This window comes from Pleurodeles waltl, chromosome 8 (genome assembly GCF_031143425.1).
Source record: "Pleurodeles waltl isolate 20211129_DDA chromosome 8, aPleWal1.hap1.20221129, whole genome shotgun sequence".
Lineage (NCBI taxonomy): Eukaryota > Metazoa > Chordata > Amphibia > Caudata > Salamandridae > Pleurodeles > Pleurodeles waltl.
In genome coordinates, this window is record NC_090447.1 from 622,011,866 (window position 1) to 622,039,603 (window position 27,738).

Consider the following 27,738-nt stretch of genomic DNA (forward strand, 5'->3'; position numbering starts at 1 on the left):
AAAGGCTTGCTTGTTGGTGACCCTGCCTCTTCTAGGGGTACAACCAGCAAGAAAATATCTATTTGAAAGAAGCCCTTGGACATTAATTGGCGCTTCTGTGCTTCTTGCTAGTAGCAGTGAGTGGCTCTTGCTGCTCATTTACTATTCATTTGACTCTTTTTTATTTTTTTATTTTTTATTTTTATTGTAGCTGTTCCAGGCCCACCATGGACACCCACCACCTTGTTTTCTAGGCGCTGGAGGGAGAACGCAATTCCTTCATTTTTTAAAAATTGGGAGAGGGTCCAGCACTGGCACCGGGGGGGGGGGGGGCATCCCCCTTGGGCAAATAGTTTTTGTTTTTTACAGGGAGGGGGCATGCAGCCCCACTCCCTGAGCCAATACTGGCCCCGGGAATCCAAACCTCTGAAGCCCAAATTCCCTTCAAGGGAGGGGGCGTGCAGCCCAACTCCCCAAGCCAACAGTGGTTTCGGGGATCCCATCCCCCAGAGCCTAAAGTGGGTGTTCTGAATATTTATGAATTAATAACAGGTAAAACAGATAAATGCCAGGCGTTCCTCCCAAAATCACTGGTTACCTTCTAGAGTTATGTTTTGTTATATTTTGTAATGTTATGTTATATTATGTTGATTTGTTCAGGTATTCTTGTCCTTTGTTGTGTAGGGATTTGTATGTTTGTGTGAGAAGTTTTAATTGGCTGCTGTTGTGAATGGAAAGACAGTGAAGCTTCCTGGGGTGTGGTGTAATGTGACTGCAGCATGGGAAGTTGAGAATGAGTCTTGCATTGGTGTCCTGGATGGTGTGGAGTCTGTGTAGTTGCTGCAGTCCAGCCTGTAGTCCAGCCTGCTGGTGATGAGGGCTTGCATGAGGGTCCGTCTGGTGTTCTGAGGCAAGCATTTCACAGCAGACGTAGGATGTGGAAGCAAGAGGTGCACACTGCTTTGACTTGAACCATCATGCTGAGTTTGTCATCTAGGATGATCCCTAGATTTCTTGCTTGGTCTGTGTGTGTTGGTCCTAGCTCAAACGGCCTCCAGAGCCCCATGGGGAAGTCTTGTTGCCGAAGACCAGTACTTCTGTCTTGTTGGAGTTGAGCTGCAGGCAGTTTGTTCGCATTCAGCCTGCTACCATGGTCATGCACCTGATGAAGTTGGTTCTGGTTGTGGTTGTTTTGCTCATCAGGGAGAAGATGAGTTGGGTGTCATCGGCGTAGGAAAAGACAGTGATGTCTTATAACCGGATTATGTTGGCAAGCGGTGTAATGTATACGTTGAAATGGGTGGGGGTGAGGGACAATCAGGGAGTTCTGTCGGTGGTGCTGTGGCTGGCTCTACATTTCTTTTCTAGCTGTTTACAGTGTTGTTTGGTGTCTCAGAGGTCTTCTGTGTATCAGCTGGCCTGCTTGTTTGATCTACTATGATTGTTGGGTGTGATAGATGTGAAGGAGTTCGCTCAGTTCTAGATCCAGTTGTTGAAGTTGTTGATGTCCTTATCAAGGTTGTCTCTGGGTTTAAGTGAATCTGTGCTGAGGGTGCTGAGCCAGTCTGCTTCTGTGATTTTGCCCCAGCTGTAGCTTGTAATGCTAAACTTCATAGGGGTATTGACTTGAGGTGTGTTGATTTGGAAGTGGATGATGGAGTGGTAAGTCCATATGAGCTGCATGGTGGAGTTGTATTTTGTGTTCGTTCTAGGATGAGTTGGGTGAGTCAGATGTTACTCAAGCTTTCGAGGAGTGCTGTGGAGCAGGGGTTGTTTCAGTCTTCCAAATGAAAGTTGAGGTCACCAAGCAGAATGTAGGCTCTGGGGTCGATGGTGAGCGGAAAGGCAAAGTTGGTAATGAGGTCGGTAAGGATGGCTAGTGATCTGGGTGATCAGTAGGCAAGGGTTCTGTTCTGGGTGACATTTTCTGACATTTGCAGCTTGAAGTGCAGGTGTTCCATAAATGGGGTAGTATTCTCTGTGGATGTGACGCGTTTGATGGATTCCTTGCAGATGACAGTGAGTCATCCTCCTTTCTTGTGAAGGGGGTCCTTTTGTGAGATCTTGTAGCCCACTGGGATTGCCGTAGCAATGTCAGGAACCACTGAGGGGTTGAGCCAGGTCTCTGTGATAAAGAGGATGTGAGGTGCATCAATACAAAGCAGGTCCTATATTTCTGTTGTGTGTTTGCTGAGTGATCGTTTGTTGAGAAGCATGCATGCGAGTGGGTGGTGACTTGCAGGTTTGCTGTGGCATGTGGGGTAAGGTGGGCATGAATGCATTGTTGGTGCTTGTGTGGCATGTGTTTTGAGAGGGGTTGTTGAGGGCGTTGTTAGAACTTGCAAGGGGGGTGTAGAAGTGTGGCTGCTGGAGAACCGGCAGTGGATGCATGGGTAAGCTCCTACTGCGGTGTGAGATGCAGCACAGCAGCAGTTGGGGGAACAGCGTCTAGGGACCTGGGGAATGTTGTGGAGTATTGCTCGGCAGTGATTGGACCAGGGTTCCTGGTGTTGGGCATGGTCCAGTCACGGACAGGCACAGACAGGCTTGCATTTGGTGCACCTTCCGCTGTGCATCTGTATTGCAGCTGCCATTAAGTAGGTCCTGGGAGGAGGGGGAAGGAGTAGCGCAGGGTGCTGTGTTGATACTTCCTGTGCTGATGGGAACGGAAGTCCTCTTGCTTGGCTTCTTCTTTAAAATATGTTTTTGGTGGGAAAGCCAGTAATGTCACTTCCTGTCTAGATTGATGATGGGAAATCCAGTGATATCACTTCATGTGTAGGTGAATAATGGGAGATCCAGTGATGCCACATCCTGTGCTGATGGGTGATGCGAAATGAAGTCCTCTTGCTTGGCTTCTTCTTTTAAAAACAATTTTGTTGGGAAAAACCATTAATGCCTCTTCCTATCCAGATGTACTACAGGAGATTCAGTGATACCACATGTTTAGGTGGAAGATTGGAGATCAAATCACTTCCTGTGTTGATGGGAAGTGAGTTAGTGTATTAATACCAAAATCCCAAATTTTCAGAGAGAACAAAATATCAAAAATAGTCATTTTGATCTGGCATCTTCAGATAAAATTCATTTATTCAATAGTCCAATTTTCAACACAGCTCTACTTTCTGATAGTTCTTATACAATAGTATTCAAATATATCATATGGATTAAAATAATAATAACAACCAGCCAGCAGGTTTGGCGATATAATTGCTTCTTCAGGGCCATCAGTTGACACAGAAAGAAAATAGCTTATACATAGAGTTTGAATACTGCAAACCAATACAACCTTCATACCTTCATTTTAACCACTTCCCCATTATACAACAATCCCACACATTTCATACTATATTTTTTGTGACTGACAAAAAACGATGACATTAAAAGTGAATCAGATTATCAAAGGTAGCCAACTTCAACTTCTTTTACAGTCCCTTTTAACCTCCAGTTTAAATAATATAACCAGGGTTGTAGCTTCAGGGGGTGTTTGGGGTGTTACACCCCCCTACAATAAATAGTTGGGTACACTTGCTTTCAGTCGGGTATAGTGAGGCCTGTGTTGGATTTTCACACACACACAACTCGTGTCTGTTTTGAAGCTCTTTAAAATGTTGGCTAGTTTGAAAAATAGTGGGGCATATTTATACTCCGTTTGCGCCGAATTTGCGTCGTTTTTTTCGACGCAAATTCGACGCAAAACTAACTCCATATTTATACTTTGTCGTTAGATGCGTCTAGCGCCAAAGTTCATGGAGTTAGCGTCATTTTTTTGCGTGAACACCTTCCTTGCTTTAATGATATGCAAGGTAGGCGTTCCCGTCTAAAAAAATGACTGCGATGCTATTGCGTCGGATTTATACTCCCGGGCAAAAATGACGCCCGGGAGTGGGCGGGACTAAAAAACCTGCATTTGCGCCGGATTTTTGCACCTGGGTCAGGGCAGGCGTTAAGGGACCTGTGGGCTCAGAATGAGCCCAGAGGTGCCCTCCCAAGCCCCCAGGGACACCCCCTGCCACCCTTGCCCACCCCAGGAGGACACCCAAGGAACGAGGGACCCACCCCAGGGGAGAGAAGGTAAGTTGTGGTAAGTATTTTTTTTTTAAAAAAATTTGGCATAGGGGGGCCTGATTTGTGCCCCCCTACATGCCACTATGCCCAATGACCATGCCCAGGGGACAGAAGTCCCCTGGGCATGGCCATTGGGCAAGGGGGCATGACTCCTGTCTTTGCTGAGACAGGAGTCATGTTAATGGCGTCTGGGCGCCCCAAAAAAATGGCGCAAATCGGGTTAAGACGTTTTTTTTGCCTCAGCCTGACTTGCCCCATTTTTGGACGCCCAAACGCCATTTTTCCCTACGCCGGTGCTGCCTGGTGTACGTGTTTTTTTTTCACGCACACCAGGCAGCGCCGGTCGGCTAACGCCGGCTAACGCCATTCAATAAATACGGCGCCCGCATGGTGCTTCAGAATGGCGTTAGCCGGCGCTAATTTTTTGGGCGCTAAACTGCGTTAGCGCAGTTTTGCGTCAAAAAGTATAAATATGGGCCAGTGTGTCTTAAGTACTCCTAACAATACGATCTGCCCCTTAAGCCCCCTCATGCCATGCTTCTCATGTAATGTATTTTCACAATATATGCAAGAGTGACTGTTCGGAAATCTCAGGTTCACACCCCCCCAATCTTACTGACCAAGCAATGCCCCGGCATATAACAGATAAAAAGCCAATTCATAAAAAAGCTACAATTCCACAAACGATTCTTGACTTTAATCACAAAAGCAGTGTATATCATTCAAGATCCCAATTATATGCAAATGGAGAGTACCCATGAAGTGTAATCCTTGTTTGTGACTCACTGGCTCTAATTAAAACCTCATTATGACTCAATTATGTAATTGATCACAATAATCTGTTTTAAAACCCAATAAAAAGAACAGATTTGTCAAGGATCAACTCCCAGTATTTAATTGCAAAACTTAAGAGAAGGCTAAATAATTAATACATTATTCACCCTAAACGGCAAGATAAAATAGTCCAATTCTCTCAGTCTCTCATTCTTAATATATCACTTTTACTTACCTATACAAAGCTTTGCAAAGTTTACAATTATCACATATCTTTCACAGCCACCAATAAATACTGACTTTTCAAAAGCTTATTATATATTAGTCACATGAATCCCTAATATCTGAAACATATCAAAATACCACCATCAACCAGCCCATATATTTTTACAACCAAACAGATTATTAGAATTGTTCTTGAATCAACAGAGTTTGGGCCTGATTACAACCTTGGCGGAGGGAGTTAATCCGTCCCAAATGTGACGGATATTCCGCCCGTCGTATTACGAGTTCCATAGGATGTAATGGACTCGTAATACGGCGGGCTGGATATCCGTCACATTTGGGACAGATTAACCACTTCCGCCAAAATTGTAATCAGGCCCTTTGTCTGGCTACAAATACAAGCCGTTATCAATCTACCTGGATTTATACTATATTCCATACCTTATTTACCATATGGCTTCTCACATCCAATTTCAAGTACTCAAAAACCATTCTCAGTTTCTCTCCAAACTAGTAGCCAAAGTCTCACACTCATAACCTCTAACAAAAATCTTAATCAGAAAAACAATATATATTTTTATTCCTGGACTACTTATCAGACTAATAAAATCTAGTGTTTATTGTATAGAAACCAAAGAGGAAGTTCCACAAACTAATTTTTAGTGGCGGCATAGGAAAGCTGCCTTTTCTTCAGGTTCACCTTAGATTGTTGGCCTTTTTGCTGGACCCTATATCTTTGCTGGTTGTAGACCTACGTGCACTTTACCACTGCTAACCAGTGATAAAGTGCCAGCACTCCCCCTTTCAACATGGTGAAATTGCCCTACTATATGGTACAAAGTGTACCCAGGGCCAGTACATTAAGGCCCATATTTATACTTTTTTAGCGCCACATTTACGCCGCTGTTTGATGCAAAATCGTCGCAAGCTTACAATATACAATTGTATTTTGTACGTTTGCGCCGATTTTGCGTCAAAAAGCGGCACAAATGCAGCGATAAAAAAGTATAAATATGGGCCTAAATCTCACCAGTAGACCTCTTTTGAAATCAGTGTCAACCCCTGCTTGAATATCAAATCTTGCTTGACAGGTCTACTGAGGATTTATATAAAAATGCTTGGGTGTGAGTTTCAAGAGGTGAGAACAGAATGCCAAAACAATTCTTGTGTATCCACTGTCTGGTTGAAGGAAAATCCTGCATTGTTGTACCAGACTCCTTTCTCTGGGTGTATTGGGTATGTAGTGACTCCTCCAAACTGAATTTTAGTGTAAGTGAATTGTAGATGTGGGAGAACACAAGGATTGCCGTTGTACACTCATCAAACACACAGCCCCCAGAGCCAGGTTTTTTTGTAAATATGTTTATTGACATGTTTTCTCATAGTGTAACGGGTACAACAAATCTCCAGTATAGTACAAAATCAAAATATTGTGGCATCAACAAATGATCTTGTGTGTCTTCAATGAGTGGTAACATGGTGCACAATCATCTTCATAGCAGGCACAGTATGCAAGAGGTGTCAAAACAATGTTAAACAATCAAACACCAGTATCCATTCTCTGTCCATATCTGTTGATCAACCAACCACCAGTGGCACAGGTCAGTGTATATTTATCCTATATACAGGATCATTCTGGGGACACCATAACAAATGCTTTTGACTGGCCCATGCTAAGAGTGAACACGCATAATAGCTCTGCATATAGAAAAACCACTCACTTAGGCTATCTGATTCTTTACCAGTACAAATCAGTCACTTATCAGCTCTCTAATCTCTAATGTCTAAGGGGGCCTGTCACCAGTTTTAGATTGCACCACTAACAATATAGTTTCCTGTTGTGTTATGCCAGTAGCTCCCCATTGTCCTCTATTCAGCCCGTTCGGGCTATTATCTCTGCCCTGCTTCATTTCTGGACTTCCGTTAGCCATGTTTTATGTCTGGGAATTGCCTGAATTTCCCTGACATTGCTATGGCATGCTAAGCTAATATTAGCCTCAAGTCTAGGAATCTGAGTGCATCTGGCCCAATATGCACGTCAGTATATCCTGAGGTGTTGATATGCCTGTTACCTTTTTGAGGATTGATATAACTTGGGTACTGTATGGTACCAGTCCAGACCATATGTAAAACATCTGCACTAGGTGTTTGTTAACAAGGACTATAGACCCCGGGTACATCTTTTTTACTCAAGCTGGAGTTAAGTATGTCAGAGGTAAATAGATAAATTCGATATATTTAAAGCATGGGGTCCTAGTAACCATCTTTGTGTATTGTAAAATCCTTTCCCATGCACTGTCCACAAGCTGTCTCCTCAGAGCATACTCCTATTTGGTTCTAATGGGCCCCAGGTTCTGTACAGTGCTGATGATTTTGCACTATGTAGGCATGTTCACACCTCCCCTCGGTGTGTAAGTATTGTACATAGAGGATCATTAAAAGGAAGTTAAATCTCTCTCTTCCCCGACATGTCTTTAATTCCTCCATGCAGGTGATGGACTGTGAGGAAATCACCAGCTCCCAGGTGTGAGAAACTGGGTTGTTGGTTGACTGGAGTGTGAACCCTAGTCTAACAACAACCACAATCCTAGTCAGGGTGTCAGGCAAACCCTAAATTAGACTGTGCTCAGCCTCTGGTAGCTTGGCACAGGGAAGACAAGCTTAACTTGGAGGCAGTGTGGAAAGTATTTGTGCAACTCTTCAAATGGTAAAGCAGTAAAAACACCACACACAAAAATACCATACCAAGTTAGAAAAATAAATATGACTTTAATTTTAAAAAAAGACTAAAATGACAAAAATCCAATAAGTAGAAATCAACATATTGATTTTTAAAGGTTTCAGGTAAAAATAGCACTAAGAAGCGTAAACCACTAAAAAGGGGTTATCTGGTTGTGATGGACTGGGACAGAGTCAAAAGTTCAGGCCAACCTCAAAGGAGCAGAGGCTGTCTACAGAGACTCAGTTAGGCCTGCTGAAAAAAAAGTAATTTAATTTGAGGTTAAGGAGCGTTATATGGAATAGGATTGAAAATGCGGTGTGCAGCAGAGGCGATGTGCCATTTCCAAGATGCGGTGAGGCTGCAGGGTGAGATTGTGTTGTGTAGACATCAGGGATCCTGTCGACGGGGTTTGCGATGTGAAGGTCAATATTGACGATGCATTGAGCAGTCAAGGCGATATGTTGGTTCCGATGAGTGGTGAAGCTACGTAGTGGCGCTTCTGCATCGTCACCAAGGCTGCCGTCAACAAGTATGCAAGGACCTTGAGCTGGGAGAAAGCGTATCACAGTGATGGTTCTGAAAGCAATTTATCCGGTCCAATCCACGTAGCAGCAGCGATGCATCAGTGTGCTTAAAGTTGAGTCGCTCAGCTGCGACTCACAGAAGGCAAAGTCCAGGTGCAGAAGCAGGGTGGTTGGAAGTCTTTTTTGTCACTGACACTTCAGATCAGGATGCCAGCCAGCTAATCCTTGGAGTCACTCTGGGTTCAAGTGACATAGGTCCAGTCATTCTCACCCAGGCAGGGGAACAGCAGGCAGCAGGGCTGCACAGCAAGGTGGGGGAGTCCTCCAGCAGCACAGCAGTCCTTCTTCCTGGCAGAGTATTCACAGGTCCAGAAGTGTACTGAAGTTGTGTTGTCAATGGTCCAGTACTTATACACAGTTGGGCCTTTGAAGTGGGGGAGACCTCAAAGAAAGGCTTTTGAATTTCACAGAGGTCCTGCCCTTCCTGCCCTGACTCCAGACTCACTACAGGAGGACACGTGGCCCTTTATGTGAGGATAGGACACAGCCTATTCAGATTTAAGTGAGGCTGGGTCCAGCTCCTCCCTCACATCCCCCCAGGATGGCCCATCAAATCACATCTAAGTTCCCATTGAGGGTGGCAGTCTAGGGGGAATACACAAAGCCTAGCTGTCACCCACTGCAGATAAGAGACCAGAGACCGTCAGCAGGCAGCAAATGGCTAAAGTAAGAAAATGTCAACTTTCTAAATGTGACATTTCCAGAACTACAATTTGCAATCCAACTTCACCATAAGGTGTGATTTTAAATTGTGATTGCAGAGACACCAAACTCAAAAGGTTTATCTCTTCTAGATTGTGAATTACACGTATAACATGTAATAAGTTAATCCCAATGTTATCCTATGGGAGAGATGGACCTTGCAGTGTGAAAAACTACTTTAGGTGTTTTTCACTGCCAAGACATATAAAACTTAAAGGTACATGTCCGTTCTTTTAAATCCCTTCCACCATGCCCTCCAGGATGTCAACGGCCTACCTTTGGGGTGACTTATATGTACAAAAAAGGGAAAGTTTGGGCCTGGCAAAAGGGTTATTTTGCCAGGTTAACATGGCAGTGAAAAACTGTATAAACAGGTTATGCAATGGCAGGCCTGTGACATGATTAAAGGGCTACTTAAGTAGGTGTCACAATCAGTGCTGCAGTTCTGCAGGCAGTAGCATTTAATGTACAAGGACTGAGCACATGTAGTGCACTTTCCTAGGCACTTATAAGTAAATTAAATATGCCAATTGTGGATAAGTCAATATTTTAAGGGGACAGCACAAGCACTCAGCAGTGGTAACGTGCACAGAGTCCTAAAGCCACCAAAAACAAATCCAGTTAAAATAAGAGGAGGAAGGCAAAAGGTTTGAGGATGACTCTGCAGAAAGTGGCAGGTCCAACACCAGGCGTCAGTGAGGTTGTCATAGAAATGTAAGGTTCCATTAGAAAATAGGCTCCCCACCGTCAGAACCTCGCCTCAGTGCACGCCTGGTGGTTATAATAACTCATAAGTGCTTTAAAAGCCAGTGAAAGCCAAAAAGAAATCTCTGTGGCTTATAATTCATCAGGTCCTTGCCTCCTCTTGAATCGTTGTGAATACTGTCTAGCCACCTAACCAGCTTGTGGGCAGTCACCTGGCAAAGGCCCACCGCCCAATACCGCCTCATATAGTGAGTTGAGTCCAGTGAATGGACAGTTCTACATGCATGGTGTATTACCCCAGTGCCAGCCATCGCATTAGCTACTGAAGATACACCGCTAGATAATAAGCCTCATAATTTGGAGCGCTGAGAACATCCCCTTCGGCAGGTCATTGAAGCTTACAAAGCAGTACTCTGCTCCTGTCTTTGCCTCACATTAATTGTCTGAAAAGAGTATTTATGTCTCTAAAAAGCCCATGGGTAAAATATTGAGAGAGATGTAAAGTAATAGATGACCAGAGGGGGAGCAGCCACATCATAGCTATTGCTATACGCCCCACAGGAGACAGTGGTAGGTTATGATAAAAATTAAGAGACTGTCTTGCATTGCCCAGAATTGGTGCAATATTGTCACTAAGCAAATAAACCCCATGTATATCTGCAACCCCAAGCATTGGTACGTATCATCTTCTAAGAGCACAGGGATGTCCCATATCTCCATCCAGTCGGGTCTGGGCATGGGATGTAGTGGATTCAGGCAGAGCTTATTCCAGTTAACCATCAACCTGCATAACCGGCCGATGGTTGTCAGCAGCGACATCACCCGCTGGAGAGTGAATTGGGGTTCTTTATGTACAATAAAATATTGTCTGCATACATGGACACAATGGGGGTCATTCTAACCCTGGCGGTAAAAACCGCCAGGGCGAATGACCGCGGTAGCACCGCCAACAGGCTGGCGGTGCACCGCTGGGCATTCTGACCGCGGCGGTTCTGCCGCGGTCAGTAGCGAGAAACCGACGGTCTCCCGCCGGTTTCCCGCTGCCCTGCAGAATCCCCCATGGCGGCGGAGCGCGCTCCGCCACCATGGGGATTCTGACACCCCCTACCCCAATCCTGTTCCTGGCGGGTCTCCCGCCAGGAACAGGATGGCGGTAGGGGGTGCCGCGGGGCCAATGGCATGGGCACTGCAGGGGCCCCCGTAAGCGTGCCCCAAAAGGAATTTCAGTGTCTGCTTTGCAGACACTGAAATTCGCGACGGGTGCTACTGCACCCGTCGCACTCCAGCAACTCCGCCGGCTCCATTCGGAGCCGGCTTCATTGTTGCTGGGTCTTTCCCGCTGTGCTGGCGGGCGGCCTTTTGGCGGTCGCCCGCCAGCACAGCGGGAAAGCCAGAATGGCCGCCGCGGTCTTGTGACCGCGGTGCGGTCATTTGGCGGTAACCACATGACGGGCGGCGACCGCCGCCCGCCGCGGTTAGAATCACCCCCAATGTGTGTTCCATGAAGTAATGTAAAACCCCATTTGTTTCCGTCCTCAGAGACCAAGTTTAAAACACCAAACCCTCATCAGCTGAATGTATTGCCCTGGGAGTACAAAGAGGAACCAGGTTTTGATGCCATTGACGTGCCACAGCATAGCAAAACTCTAGGGCTTCCTTGGCTGCGGTTACACAACCCCACTATAGATTGGGTGTTAGGATCCCTTCACTTTACATCAGAACACTGAAGGAGAAATGCATATCCACCACTATAACCACAGGCCACATTCAAGTTGAAGGGTTACTTAACACATACGTCAAATATGAGGATGTGTTCAGTGCCCAACAAATGGCCGACACTATGCCTCCACATCGCAATTTTGATTGCAAAATAGTTCTTGAATCAGGAGGACAGCTACAATGCAACCGTATTTATACTTTCACTGAACCTTAGACCAAACACCTGGATACCTAGATAAATAACTGGCCAATGGTTTCATACGTCATTCTAAATCCCCTGTCTCATCGCCATTATTCTTCATTCCTTAAGTAAACGTAGAATGGAGAATCTGTTTCAATTATAGGGCCTTGAATAATATCGCACCAACAAATTGTTACCCCCTTTCACTAATTCCTGAACTGCTAGATCAGGTCAAAAGGGCAACCATCTTTTCCAAATTAGACCTATATAGTGCATATCATTTGGTGTAGATGCGCGAAGGAGACACGTGGAAGATGGCGTTCTGCACCAAATTCGGTCTGTTTGAATATCAGGTAATGCCTTTCGGCCTGTGCAATGTCCCACTTGTCTTTCAGAATCTAGTGAACTGTGTATTAAAAAAGTACTTAGGCATCTTTACGGACGTCTATATTGACAACACTCTCATCTATTTAGCATCTGAGAGTAAACACACTATACACATTAAAAAGGTGCTCCAAGTCTTATGTGAGAACCATCTGTATGCAAAGATTAAAAAATGTGAATTCCACGTCCCATCAATCCAATTCTTAGAAAACATCATCTCTGCTGAGGGATTCATAATGGACAAGTTCAAGGTACAGGAGGTGCTACAATGGTAGAAACCCACAAGTGTAAAACAGGTGCAAAGATTTATGGGCCTTCTGAATTTTTATCATCGGTTCATTTTGAACTTCTCTACCCTTGTGACACCAATAGTAGTGCTTCTCTGTAAAGGAACCACCTTTTGCTGGTCACCAGAAGCTGACCAGGCCTTTATCAGACTCAAACTAGCATTCACCCCTGCACCCATACTCCATCCTGACACCTCACTACCATTCTAAGTCGAGGCCGATGCTTCCAATATTGCCATTGGAGCAATGTTATCCCAAAGGAAACAGGGCACTGGTCAGCTGTGCCCTGTAGCATTCTTCTCCCACAAATTAAATGATGCGGAAAGGAAGTATACATTTTTTGATTGAGAGCTGCTAACGATTAAGGCCTCCTTCCAGGAGTGGAGGCGTTACCTTATGGTGCCATTACCCTATCACTGAATATACCGACCACCGAACCTTCAATTCTTAAAAACAGCCAAGGCCTTAACTCCTAGACAATTGGTGTGGTCACTCTTTTTTGCAGACTATGATTTCATCTTAAACTATCGTCAAAGGGTAACAATTGTAAAGCTGAGGCCTTATCCTGACCCTATGACTCTGAAGAAACTCACTCAGCAAAACCTGATATGGCCAAAGCTCTTTTACAACCTACATATATTGTTACTCATGTCTGTGATTCCTTAATCACCTGGGAAGCCAAGTTGAGACAGGCTGTACATCAGGTTGACGTTCTTACTTGGTTAGCTGCAGATTCCAGTTGACAACTGGATCAGGGTCTTTTGTTCCATACTGAGAATAGGGGAGGGATCAGGAGGAGTTATGGTCCAGTGTATATTCTCCTTGTGTGAGTATTGAAAATAAGTGATACACTGTTCCAATCATACAAAACAAAAAATATAGTGACCGGGGTCCTAAATTCTAGGAGCAAGAGGCCTCACACACCCATGGGGTGTCATGCTTCATCATAGGCACTGCTCCTCGTCAGACCGGCGCTGCAATGTCTGACGGGCACCACCCCTGATGGGGGGGCTCTTTGCCGGAGATCTTAATATATGGTGGTGCCGTGACCCCAAAGATGACTAAAGTGTCAACGGAGATCAGAAGAGAATGTGGTTAAAATTGACTCTCAAAACCGCCACTGAGACTGTGGATTTTATTGGACCCAATGGACGGTCAGGGCCAAGGTTAAAAATTAGAATCAAAAGAGTGAATAAAGAAGTTAAGATCAATCACTCTTGTAATGCAGAACATATCAAAGAGAGGAGTTTGGGAATTCTCCAAAGACTACCCCCTCATGGGTCAACATGTTTCGCATCCTGGTGGTCCAAACGGATCCAGTGATGCTTCATCAGGACCTTATGTGACTGTATGTATCTCCTGAATAATGAGGGCCACATATATTTACAAAGAAGTTAATACAAGCACCTCTAGACCAGCAATTAGTTGGGAGGCGTAATAATCACTTACATGAATTTGGAATTAGTAATTTCCTAACTCGTACCCGTCCTAAAATTGAAGACGAGCATCCTAGGAATACACGGACACGTAGTCCAGCGTGGAACCACGGACCGGGGTAGGTCTCTGCCTGGCCAGAATTGCTCCAACAAAGGTTGTTTAGCGCTGGACTATGTGTCCGTGTATTCCTAGGATGCTCGTCTTCAATTTTAGGACGGGTACGAGTTAGGAAATTACTAATTCCAAATTCATGTAAGTGATTATTACGCCTCCCAACTAATTGCTGGTCTAGAGGTACTTGTATTAACTTCTTTGTAAATATATGTGGCCCTCATTATTCAGGAGATACATACAGTCACATAAGGTCCTGATGAAGCATCACTGGATCCGTTTGGACCACCAGGATGCGAAACATGTTGACCCATGAGGGGGTAGTCTTTGGAGAATTCCCAAACTCCTCTCTTTGATATGTTCTGCATTACAAGAGTGATTGATCTTAACTTCTTTATTCACTCTTTTGATTCTAATTTTTAACCTTGGCCCTGACCGTACATTGGGTCCAATAAAATCCACAGTCTTAGTGGCGGTTTTGAGAGTCAATTTTAACCACATTCTCTTCTGATCTCCGTTGACACTTTAGTCATCTTTGGGGTCACGGCACCACCATATATTAAGATCTCCGGCAAAGAGCCCCCCCATCAGGGGTGGTGCCCGTCAGACATTGCAGCGCCGGTCTGATGAGGAGCAGTGCCTATGATGAAGCATGACACCCCATGGGTGTGTGAGGCCTCTTGCTCCTAGAATTTAGGACCCCGGTCACTATATCTTTTGTTCCATAACCAGGCCCTATACCTATCATCCGAAGAACTAGGGGGTGAGGTTTTAAATTGGACTCATGCAAATCCATTAGCAGGACATCAGGGGCCACTTGGACATACGATCTCTTAAAGTGATCCATCTGGTGGGCTTCCATGTTGAAAGACTGCAAGCAACAGATATCTACTTGTGAAGTTTGCCAAAGGGTCAAAGGTTCTTCCCAAAGACCGACCGGGTTATTGCAACCCCTGCCCAACCCTCAACAGCCATGGCATACTCTTTCAATTTCATAACCTGCCTCCCCAAAGACCAGGGATGTATCATCATCCTGGTGATTGTGGATGTATTAACCAAAATGCATCACTATATTACCTTGCGAGGGCTACCAACCGCCCCAAGTTGGCAGAGTTATTTCTGCAGCATATTGTACGCTTACATGGTTTGCCATCCAATAATCATTTCTGACTGGGGACCCCAGTTCATCTCCAGGTTTTGGAGAGCATTTGGTAACTCCTTGAGGGTCACTCTCTGTCCATCCTTGGCTTATCACCCTGAATCGGATGGACAGACTGAGCGATGTAATCAGGCCCTGGAGAAGTTCCTCTGGTGCTTTGCCTAGGAAGAAGATCCTAGGTAGCCAACCTCTGGTTGGCTCAATTCTGCCACAAACATGCCATACTCTCTTCCAACTGTTATTCCCCTTTTTTACACTTACTGGGATCCACAATCGGGTCCTTCCAATTCTCGAACCTATTACTGCTCTTCCAAGTATAGAAGACAGGCTGCACTTTGGCTGCTTGAACAGGAAGTCAACCAACTGACTCTTGTAGTTCACCTTTCCTGTCTGGGGTTAGGGGATGACTTTTCCTCAAGCATGGCACTATAGGCCCAGCCCTCTCCTTGTTAGCAGAGAGCAGCAGATGCAGTCCTGTCTTTGATGCAGCCTCTCGTTGCGCAATCCAGGGATCAGCAGGACAGTCCATCTTCGATTCTCTCTCCACTGCAGTCGTGATCTGAGGCCTGGGTGCCAGGGGTGCCACTTTTATGACCACAACCTGTTGTCAGGGGATATGGTGACCACTAGACAGTGGACTACCAAGTCCCCTCCCGCCTGTTGATTTCCTGCAAAATGGGGCATCTGGATATCCCAGAGTGCAATATTCTGCGCACTCCAAAGGTGGTAGGACCCATCTCTCGGTGTATGTGGAGCTTGACAGCCCACCCTAGAAGTGTGGCTCCCTCAGGGTTACACACACATGGAAAAACTGGTTTGGCAACTGTTTTCTCCTCTCTTTCCCGAAAACCAGCCTGTCTATCCTGTCTATCAGAACAAAGAGCAGCCCCTCTTGTGTGTGTCCACCATTTGCACTTCAAAGACAGCTTCCCCTTTCAAGCTCATCCTTTGAGCTCACTCCCTGTGTAGCTTCCTGCCAGGGAGAAGTAACACCTCTTCCAATGGCAGGCCTTTATGATGTCCTTTCCTGGGAGACGTTTACTCATCTCTGCAGGCTGGCAGAAGGCTGTCTTGTGGCTAGCAACTTTAAATGGTCACTAGAAAACTTGAGCAACATATTGCAGCTTTGTAAAGTTGCCTTTTGCTCAAACGTTACATTAAATTTGACTTGGGCATCAAGTCAGTTTTAATGCACTGATTCTTTTCATACCTTGAGCTACTAACTTTAGCAGTCCCATTCAGTAGTTATCTATAGTACACATGATAATTTAGGTATTTTTAGTGTTAGGACATATAAAACAATTGTCCTACTTTTTAATATACATCCACCATGCCTTGGAGCCCGACAGGCTTACCTTAGGGCTGACATATTTGTTCAAAAAGACGTCTGGACTTTGTCATTAGTTGAAATGGCAAAGTCGAGTTAGCAGTTTAAAACTGCTCTACCAGTATGCAGTGGCAGGCTGGAAGCCATGTTTTGCCACTCACAGTGGCACAATAAGTACTGCAGTTCATAAGGGACACTTTAACTTATATGGTGTGGTACCCCTGGTACCACATTCCAGGTACTTATAAGTAACTTGACTTATGTCAATTGGGTGTCTGCCAATCACAAATATACCTTGGAGGGTCAGAGCACTGGCATGGAAGTCCAGTTATTAGGCCTCAGTGCACTCTCAGTCATTACAACAGTACATGATAATCAAAAGTGGATGTAAACCTTCAAAAAGCCATTTCCTCACAATTAGTTAATATGTTATTCTTTTTTTATATTGTTTTCAGAAATAACAGTTAAACTTACAACTTTGTTTAAGCTCCCAACCCCAGACCTACAGTCCCGCAAAAAGGAGCATGTCATAGCAGTTCAATTTTTTTTAATTAGTTTGCATTTTAAATTAGCCACCAGACAACATATGCTTCTCAAATATACAACATATATTCATTGTACCCCCCCTACATTTCCATTTCCACCCCCTCCAATTGAACTTCCGCCAGTTCCTCTGCCGGAGTCTCTACTGATTCCTCCACTTCCTCCTGTAAAAGTACCTCCTCCACATCCCATTTCGCAAGACCCCCCCCCAGCCTGTTCCATTGTACACCAATCTGTGGCATACCCCGCACTCAGCCCATGTCCATTTTGCAAATTCCCACAACCATTATTTATGAGTGGGTAGCCTGTTTGTCGCCCATCTCAGGGCTACACATTTTTTGGCCACTGCCAGGTCCATCTCTACTATTTTTTCCATACATCTAGTGTGTTGAGCTCAAGTCACCAAGCCCATCAAGCTTGGTGGATTGTTGGTTGAATTGTCAGCTCGGTCATTTCCCTCAGTGTACTGAAAACCTCCTTCCAGAAGACATCCACCCTAGGACATGTCCACCGCATGTGTATGTATGTTCCAACTGCTATCTTGCTCTTAGGGCAATGCTCTGGTTTAGTGGGATCCAATCTATGAAGCCACTGCAGCATGACATAGGCCCGCATTACAACCCTGGCGTTCGGTGATAAAGTGGCGGTAAATACCGCCAACAGGCTGGCGGTAACTACTGCCAAATTATGACCATGGTGGTGAGAACTCAGATAGACAGCCACTTTACCACACCGACCGCCAGGGCGGAAACAACAGCCACTACGGCGGTAACCACCTACAGCCAGGCAGAAGACAATGTTCCGCCCACCGTATTAAGACCCAGGAAACCGCCACCTTTTCCGGAGAGGTACCAGCAACATCAAAAGCTTGGTGGAAACACTGCACAGAAGGGAGAGGACTCACCTTTGGAGACACAAGGAAGAACCATGCCGCCATTGAGCCCGAACTGCATGTTTTCCCAATGATTTTCTACGTCCTGCTCCATCACGAACATCAACGACATGGTGAGTACAGCCGCCTAGCACACAGGGGAGGGGGGAGGAAAAAGAGAGTGACACACACACGCACAACACACACCCCCACCCCCAACTCCATATACACAATCAGCTGCAGTAATAAAACATATTTACCCTGTACCCCTGATGAATAATGCAAGGACAATAGGAATGTACGAAAGTGAGTGTAATAAGATTAATAAAGTAGAAATAAGAAAATGCAATGTAACTGTTTTATACATATCTACAGTTCAAGGGACACTGCCCAGTCCTCAGTCTGCGTGGGCCACAGGGCCACAGGCCGAAGTCCAAGGCCCCACTGGTCACCTGCATCAACACAGAGAGAACACTGCAGGGGCATCAGTTGGAAAATAGGCAGGCACCTCATGGGGATGGGGAACGGGGGGCACCTCAGCCGGCAGATGAAAGAAGACCACTGGTTCTGGAGAGGGCAATATGCTCTGTGCTTGGTCCTGGGGAGTGCAAGGCCACAGTCTCTCAAGTGGGTAACTTGCCCACATGCTCTGGAAGGGGCAACATGCCCTGTGCTTTGTCCTGGAGAATGCAAGGCCACAGTCTCTCAAGTGGGTGACTTGCCCACATGCTCTGGAGGGGGCAACATGCCCTGTGCTTGGTCCTGGGGAGGCTGGGGTAGGTGGGTGTCTTACCCACTGGTTCTGGAGGGGGCATCGTACCCTGTGCTGTTGATCCTGGGGCAGCTGGGGTTGGTAGGCTCCTTGCCCACTGGTTCTGGAGGGGGCATCGTGCTCTGTGCTCTTGATTCTGGGGAGTGCAAGGTCACTGTCTCTCAGGTGGGTGTCATACCCACTGGATTTTCAGGGGGCAGGCCACACAGCAGCCCATGGATGCAGGACTACATACCGTCCGCCAGGGGTGATGGCTTCTCAGTGGTGGTAGTGGTGCTGCTGCAGCCGCTGGTGGGGGGAGGCTCCAGCCCATCCCTTGCAGCCTCGGACAGCTGCCCACTGGTGGTGGTAGTGCTGCTGCTGCTGGTGGGGGGAGGCTCCAGCCCATCCCCTACAGCCTCAGACGGCTGCCCACTGGTGGTGGTGCTGCTGCTGGTGGGTGAAGGCTCCAGCCCATCCCCTGCAGCCTCAGGCGGCTTCCCATTGGTGGTGGTGGTGCGGCTGCTGCTGGTGGGGGGAGGCTCCAGCCCATCCCTTGCAGCCTCGGACGGCTGCACCACCCTGGTTGGTGGTGGGGTCTCCATCTGAGTCCCTGCACCAGGCCCCTTGTCCTTTCTGCCTGCTGGTGCTGGCTCCTTACCCTTCCTGGCAGCAGCCGGTGCTGGCTCCTTGCCCTTCCTGGCAGCAGCTGGGGCTAGCTCCTTGCCCTTCCGGGCAGCAGCTGGGGCTGGATCCTTGGTCCTCTGGGACGCAGCTGGGACAGGCACCATTTCCTTGATGCTGGCAGGTGCATGCTCCTTCATCCTCTGGACATGTGCCCTAGATCCCTTCCCACCACAAGTGGGTGTGGAGACTACTGGGCCCATGGACTGGTTGGCTGAGGTGCTTGCCTGGGATTTTGCCACTCTGGCCAGACGTGAAGGATGGGGGGTAGGGAAGAGGTCAATGGTGGAGAGGAAAAACTTCTTAGAGACATTGAGGCAGGAAGAAGGAGAAGGTTTGGGAGTGGAGGAAGAGGGAGTGGTTGTAGGAGGTGTCTGTCTGCTCAGTTTGGGTGCAGGTGCATGGGCTGGATGCTGTTGTGAGGTGGATGGCTGTTGGGTGTCTGAGTGCTTGCGTTTGTGTACCTTGGGAGGGGGGGGACAGACACAGTGGGAGAGGACACAGGGGACGGGTGCATGGCTGTTGTGAAGGTGTCTGCCACTGAGGTGTGTGTTCTGCTAGGTGTGGTGGTGATGCTGGTAGTGGATGAGGATGTAGTGCATGCATGTGTGAGTGTGGACGGAACTGGGAGGGAGGTGGAGGAGGAGAGGGGAGACAGTGGAAATTGTGGATGTTGGTATGTCTGCATCTGGATGGTGTTTGTGTGAGTGCCTGTGGGATGATGTGTGGTGCTTGTGTTTTCCTGTGACACTCTTGTGTGTTGTCTTGTGTGCATGCGCATCTGCCTGTGTGCTTGGGATAGGTTGGGGTTGAGGGGAATGGGATTTGGAAGAGGAAGTTGGAGGGGGAGGGTGGACACAGGGACAATGGCTGTCATCAAAGAGGAGGGCACAGCCTGGATTGATCTCTGTTGGGCAGCCAATCCAGTGTGATAGCCCTCCAGAAATAGCGGCTATACCTGTAGCTGGGGTGGTCACAGAGGTGTCCACCACCACCAGGGAGCTTCCATTGGAGGAGGTATCTGTGTCAGAACTGTCCCCTTCAGTCTCCGCTGTGGTGCTCCCCTCGCCCTCCATCCCACTGGTGCCCCCACTGTCGGTGGACTCTGCCTCCTGGGTCTTGTGGGATGCAGCTCCCTCTGTCACCAGTGCCTCTGCTCTTCTGCCAGATGATGCTAATGCATATAAGGACAGGGTGACAAAACAAAAAGTGGGGGGGAAGAGACAAAGGATACGCTGGGTCAATGGCTGCACCAACACCACTGTTGGCGTACACACCACTCCCACACACAGGGAACAGTCCTACGCACTATGCATTGCACTACCAGTTATATTGCTAGCCACCAAGGCATGGGGAGGGGCACACACCGCCAAATACAGCACACCTGGGACCCACACAGCCCTGACCAGTAGTGGATGCCTACGAGCTAGGTAGCACGTTGATCACTTCAGAACCCTGGCCACCATGGGATCTACTCTGCAATGTCAGGCCTGGCCTAGGGGCACCCACTGACACATATCCCCCACTCGGATACCACCCTACCATGAGTAAGTAGTAATGATGGGAACTGTACTCACCCCCTTGTGGCTGCTGTGATGCCCTCAAGCGCCCATCCAGCTCTGGATAGGCCATCGCCTGTATGTGGGCCATCAGGGGGCTCAGGGTTCAACGGGCACCCCTTCCTCGTTGGGAGGCCATCCCCAGCTGGGGCTCCGCCATCTTCCGTGCCCAGCGTCTCAGGTCCTCCTACCGTTTCCGACCGTGGGTGCTCCACCTGCCATAGACCCCCAGGGTCCACACGTCCTTGGCAATGGCATGCCATATACCCTTCTTTTGATGGGCGCTGGCCTGAAAGGAAGTACACACAGTAAGATAGTATCAGTCAGAAAGTCCTGCCTGTTACACTTTTGGCCCAACATACCCCTTCACATCATCATTTACACACACATGGCCCTGCACACAACTTGTAAGCCGCCCAGGTGACTTCCACCAACTCCCCCTTACATAAGGCATTTACAAACACCACTCCATGCATTCATGCCACATACATCGTGCCCACAGTGTACTCACCTGTTGGTCTGGAGGCCCATACAGCAGTCCGTATTGGGTTAGGACCTCATCCACCAGTCACTCCAACTCCGCTGAAGTGAAGGCAGGGGCCCTTTCCCCAGTCACATGGACCATAGTAGGTTACAGACACAGGTCACAGCAGCACATGCAGTGTAGGTCCTCTCCTGTTGAAGGTCAGGTAGCAAGTGAGTGATCAGATAAAAAATGGCAGTCACGTCCGCTGCAGTGCATAACGTCACCGTTGGTGTACATCACTATTGGCCACTGTAACCCATAGGGCCTAATGTTAACCAATGAGGAGTTACACAGCGGTTCCCGACTGTCTCCTGCAACGGCACACAACGTCAGCGGAATTACCGCACTTCCACCTGTCCCTCCACACAGGACAGGTGGACACCATTTCAGGTGGGGGGGGTAGGCACTGGATAATAACTGTGTTACAGTTATAATTTTGACATACAGGACAAATCCCACTTACCCATTATAAATTAACATCATGCATTGTACTGTTGTAGCTCCACTGTTCAGTTTGTGACCAACTCTTCACTCTTTTGTCCCTTAGACTGATACCGCTGCGGATGAATAGGAGATGGAGACATACCCCACGTATAGACCCCTGGTGGACTTGGCAACTAAGGAGGGCAGGCACATTATCCTCACCTATAGACTTGACAGGGCCACAATCACAGAGCTGTGTGCCCAATTGGAGCCTGACATGATATCTGCTATCCGTCACCCCACTGGGATCCCCCTCTTGTGCATCCTATCTGTGCTCCATTTCCTGGCAACTGGTTCTTTCCAAGTGACAGTGGGCTTGGCAGCAAGAATGTCACAGCCAATGTCCTCAATAGTGCTGACAAGAGTTTTGTCTGCCCTGATTAAGCACATATGCAGCTATATTGTTTTCCACCATGTGAAGGATTTGGCCACAGTGAAGGCTGACTTCTATGCAATGGGACATATCCCCAACATAATTGGGGTGATTGATGGAACTCATATTGCATTTGTCCCCCGCCAGAATGAACAGGTGTTCAGAAATTGAAAGAGTTTCCACTCCCAGAATGTCCAGATGGTGTGCTTGGCGGACCAGTACATCTCCCATGTCAATGCTAAGTATGAAGGGTCGGTGCATGATGCCTTTATCCTGAGCAATAGCAGCATCCCAAATGTGATGGCTCAACTACAGAGGCACCGGGTGTGGCTAATAGGTGAGCCCTGGTTCCCACCCAGTAGATGTTGGTGTATGGGTATGGTGTGGGCCATATGGGATAGTGTTTGGCTAAATTCTGTCCCTCGATATTTGCAGGTGACTCAGGTTACCCCAACCTATCATGGCTACTGACCCCTGTGAGGAATGCCAGGACAAGAGCAGAAGAACGTTAAAATGAGGCAGTTGGGTGAACCAGAAGGATAATCAAAAGAACCTTTGGCCTCCTGAAGGCCAGGTTCAGGTGCCTCCATCTAACAGGTGGATCCCTGTGCTACTCACCCAAGAAGGTCTGCCAGATAATCGTGGCATGCTGCATGTTACACAACCTTGCCTTGAGAGGCCATGTGCCTTTTTTGCAGGAGGAGGAGGATGGAGATGCCCTGTGGACAGTGAGGATGAGGAGGCAGGGGATGAGGACAAGCAGTGATACAACACTATTTCCAATGACACACAGGTAAGACAATGTTAATTCACATTTCTTTGTCATTATTTAGATTATCTCTGGCACTGGCATGCTGTTATTTCCCACTTCTATGCCCACTTACTGAACCCTTTGGCAATTCATTTTGCAGATGTTGGTGCCCCATTATCGCTCCTGGTGTGATCACTGCAGGAAACTACAGGTCTTTCCTATGTGAACAATTACTGTACAGTTGAATTGCAATGTTTGCACCTGGTTAAACGAATACATACTTTACAAATGTAACGTACTCCATATTTGTAGTTTTTTCAAAGGGTGTTTATTGAAGTGCTAAGAAGAAGAGGGGCAAGTGCATTGGGATTGGGTGATGATGGAGGAACATCCAGGGTATTGTCCCAGTCTATTTGTAGCACAGGTGCATTGTCCAAGGGGACATAGGAAGGGGAGCAATGGCAGTTCAAGGTGGACAGGGCGACTTAGTGGGATACAAGGGTGACAATCAGGAGAGTCTCATTTCCTGGCAGGGGTCTTGGCAGTAGTCTCTGTCTTCTGCCTGGATCGCAGGGAATGTTTGCGGAGTGGTTCACCTTCTGCAGGGGGAGGGGTGCTGGTGGCCTGTTGGCCCTATGGCTGAGCCTCCTATCCATTAGCGGCAGCAGAGGGGGAAGGCAGTTCAGATGTCTGGCTAGTGGCAGGGGCCGGCTGTTAAGAGACTGCCTCCCTCATAATGTTGGCCATGTCTGCCAGCACCCCTGCAATGTAGACCACGATGGTGTTGATGGCCTGCAAGTCCTTCCTGATCCCCTGGTACTGTCTCTCCTGCAGCCGCCAGTTCTCCTGCACATTGTCCAGGATCTGGCCCATCATGTCCTGGTAATGTTGGTAGGCTCCCAGGATCTTGGTGAGTGCCTCCTGAAGAGTCTGTTGCCTGGGCCTGTTCTCCCCCTGGCGCACAGCAGTCCTCCCAGTTTCCCTGTTGTCCTGTGCCTCTGTCCCCTGAACCGTGTGCCCAATGCCACTGACCCCAGGTCCCTGATTGTCTTGGGTATGGGGGGGTACCCTGGGGTCCCTGTAGACACACTGCTGATTGCCGTGTCCTGGGGGCAGAGGTACGGATACGCTGGTTGGGTGCTGTGTTGGTGTTTCCAGATGGAGGAGGCTTTGCGGTTGTCTGTGACTGGGCCTGGATAACCGACTGTCCAGAGGTCCCTGATGGGCAAGGTTGGTCATCCAGATCCAGGCGACCAGAGTTGCTATCATCACTGTGGGTCTCTTCAGTTGAGGGGCCGGATAGTGCTGGCACCTCTTCTCCGCTGACCTTGGCTGTGATACCTGTGGGGATGTAAATGCTGTGTTATTGTTTCTGTGTCTGACATTTTGTGCATTCATGGCTTGCTCTCTTTGATTGTATTTACCCAGGCAGTTTTAACTTGTGTAAGTTGGTATGTGGTGGGCTAGCTGATTCTCTCTAGTGTGCATGCTTTGGTGATAGGTGTCCATGCAGGGCTGTGAGTGATGTCCATGCATTGGTGGTGCATGCAGGGCATGCCATTGGGATGGGTGGGATGTGATGGTGGGGTTTGTGGGAGGTGGGAGAGTGATGGGAGTGAAGGTGAGGGTGGGGGTATGTGATAGCATGCAGGTAGGGGGGTGAAAATAGTATAGATTTGACTTATCAGAGTCGAGTCCTCCTCCTACTCCGGCCATGCCCTCAGGATGCATGATTGCCAAGACTTGCTCCTCCCATGTTGTTAGTTGTGGGGGAGGGGGTGGGGGTCCACCGCCAGTCCTCTGGATAGCTAGCTAGTGTCTTGCTACTATGGAACGCACCTTCCCCCGTAGGTCGTTCCACCTCTTCCTGATGTCGTCCCTGGTTCTTGGGTGCTGTCCCACGGCGTTGACCCTGTCCACGATCCTCTGCCATAGCTCCATCTTCCTAGCAATGGATATCTGCTGCACCTGTGCTCCAAATAGCTGTGGCTCTGATGATTTCCTCCACCATGACCCTTAGTTCCTCCTCTGATAATCGGGGGTGTCTTTGTGGTGCCATGGGTGTTGTGTGAGTTGTGTAGGTGAGGGTGTGTGGGGGTGTGTGACGTGGGGTGCGTGGGTGGTGTATAGGTGTAGGTAGTGTGTGGCTCTGGTTTTGTCTGTGGTCGTGGTGTCTGTCTTGTGCCAGTGGTTTGTAGTCGTAAGGGGTTGTGGTAATGTGGATGTGTGTTTTATAGTGGTGTGGGTGTGGGGGTGTGGTGCGTGTATGTGTGTCAGGTGTGTGCAGTTTGAATTGTCCAATGTGATGTTTTTTGTTTGAATGTGTGTATTTTGAGCACGACGGTATGTACTGCCAATAGTTTACTGCCATTGAATGTCCGCTGTGGTGATTCGTAGGTCATAATGTACTGGGCGTAGTTCTGTTGGCATGACAGTGTGGGTTTTGATACCGCCAGTTTATCACTGACCTTTGGTGTGGCTGACTTGTGTCTGTGGCTGAATTCTGTTGGATTGTAAGTGTGTGTCATAATATGGTAAACGGATATCCACAAGGGTGGCGGTATGTTGGCGGCAGTCAGCATGGCGGTAAGTGGGATTTACCACCAAAATTATAATGAGGGCCATTGTCCTTATGTAAACACTTATAATGGATCAATTTCAAGCATGCTTTACATGTGACTTTTCTTAAAGTGCTCATCATGGACAGCCACTTGGGTTCCATCAGCTCCGCCCCCAAATCATCCTTCCATTGTGACTTAGGTTTTGCCATAATGGTAGCCGTAGTCGGCAACAGCAGTGCGTACAACTGAGTTATCAGTTTACCACTATCCCCCATATCAGGTAGAGTTTGGTTTAAAACAGGTGTCCCCGGTTCCAGAGGAAATCCTTCTCAGGCCCTGTGAATAGCTGCCACCTGATCAGCATATGCCAGGAAGCCACCACCTCCCACACCCCATCTAATACAAAAATCTGCATAATTAACCATCCTGCCATCCACATGGAGGTCCCCTATGCTCTGTGGTGGGTCTCCCCCTCCTCTGGCTCTATAAAATGCAGGCATCGATGGGCTGAGACCTGTACGCCACAGAATCAGATACTGTGCAAGAATATACAGATCACCCTCTCTTTTAGATGTCCATTCTCATATCTCCAGTAGTGTCCTGACCTACAGGGGTATAATAGCCCTTTTTTCTGAGGGACTAAAGGCAATGCCAGCAGCTCCTGGGGGTGAATCAGATGCTTCAATATTCCATAAACAGGATCATTGCTCTCCCCGAAACAACGGTACTATATATTGCAGGTGAGAGGTCCAATAATAAGCCCTGAAATATAGTGCCTGTAACCCTCCACCATCCCAGGGTCAGGACCTCCAAACTTATCCTCGCCCTTCCATCTTCCCAGTACAGTAATCTGAGTAATTCATCCAGCTTGGGAAAGCAGGATTCTGGTATGCCCATCTGCATATGTTGTAACACATATGGAATTCTAGGTAACATAATAATTTTGCTGAGGGCTATGCACCACATTAGGGACATTGGAACTCGCAACCATTTATGTCTGCACTGCTCCATATTCACCAACAGATTACCCACATTTGAGTCATAAGTTTCATTCATATCTAAACTTAAGTGTACTCCTAGATATTTAACCGGAATGGTCTGTACTCTTATAGTGTGTACAGGCTTGTTCCTCACCCATTCCGATGGTGTCGGATAAAGCACTGATTTGTACGCATTCAATCTGAACCCCGAATGAGCCCCCACCTCAGTTACAGTATTGTTGATCGCTTGCCAAGTGACCATTGGATTACTCAAGGTCAACAAAACGTCATCCGCATATAGTGAGATTACCTCCCCCTTGTTCCCCAGCAAGACCCCAGAGTCTGTGTCTATGTTGTATAATCTGTGCCAGCAGTTCTATGAACATCATAAATATCAGGGACATCACTGTTGTGTACCTCTTTCTATCAGCCAGGCTCCAGATAACCTGTGCTCGACATTCATTCTCGCTTACTCTCAGTGTATAGTACGTTCACCCATCTCGGGTAGTCCACCCCTAGGTCATATTGTCTCAGTTTCCTGTCAATGAATACCCAATCAACTGTAATAAATGCCTTATGGGCATCCAAGCTGGTCATAGCACAAGGATCCTCTTGCGTTGCAGCATGTTCTATGAGAAGTAATGACTTTTGTATTTTAGTGGATGTGTTACGACCCCCAACAAAACCCGCCTGATTGGTATGTACGATCCCCTCTGCTGTTTCACCAGTCTCTTCCCTAGTCTCTTTACATCCACTGTGATCATTGATAGTGGGCGATATGATTCACATTAGGTAGGATCCCTCCCTGGTTTAGATAGACCTACTATGGGGGTGATTCTAAGCTTGGCGGTCATTCTGGGTTTCCCACTGGGCTGGCGGGCGACCGCCGAAAGTCCGCCCGCCAGCCCAGCGGGAAACACCCTTCCCACGAGGACGCCGGCTCAGAATGGATGAATGCAAAGCAGACACTGAAATTCTTTGTAGGGCCCTCTTACGGGGGCCCCTGCAGTGCCCATGCCATTGGCATGGGCACTGCAGGGGCCCCCAGGGGCCCCATGGCACCCCATACCGCCATCCTGTTCCTGGCGGGCGAACCGCCAGGAACAGGATGGCGGTATGCGGTGTCAGAATCCCCATGGCGGCATGGCGGATTCCCATGGGCAGCGGAAAGTCGGCGGTACACCGGCTTTCCGCTTCTGGCCGCGGCTGTACCGCCGCGGTCAGAATGCCCGGCGGTGCACCGCCAGCCTGTTGGCGGTGCTACCGCCAACCTCCGCCCTGGCGGTATTTAC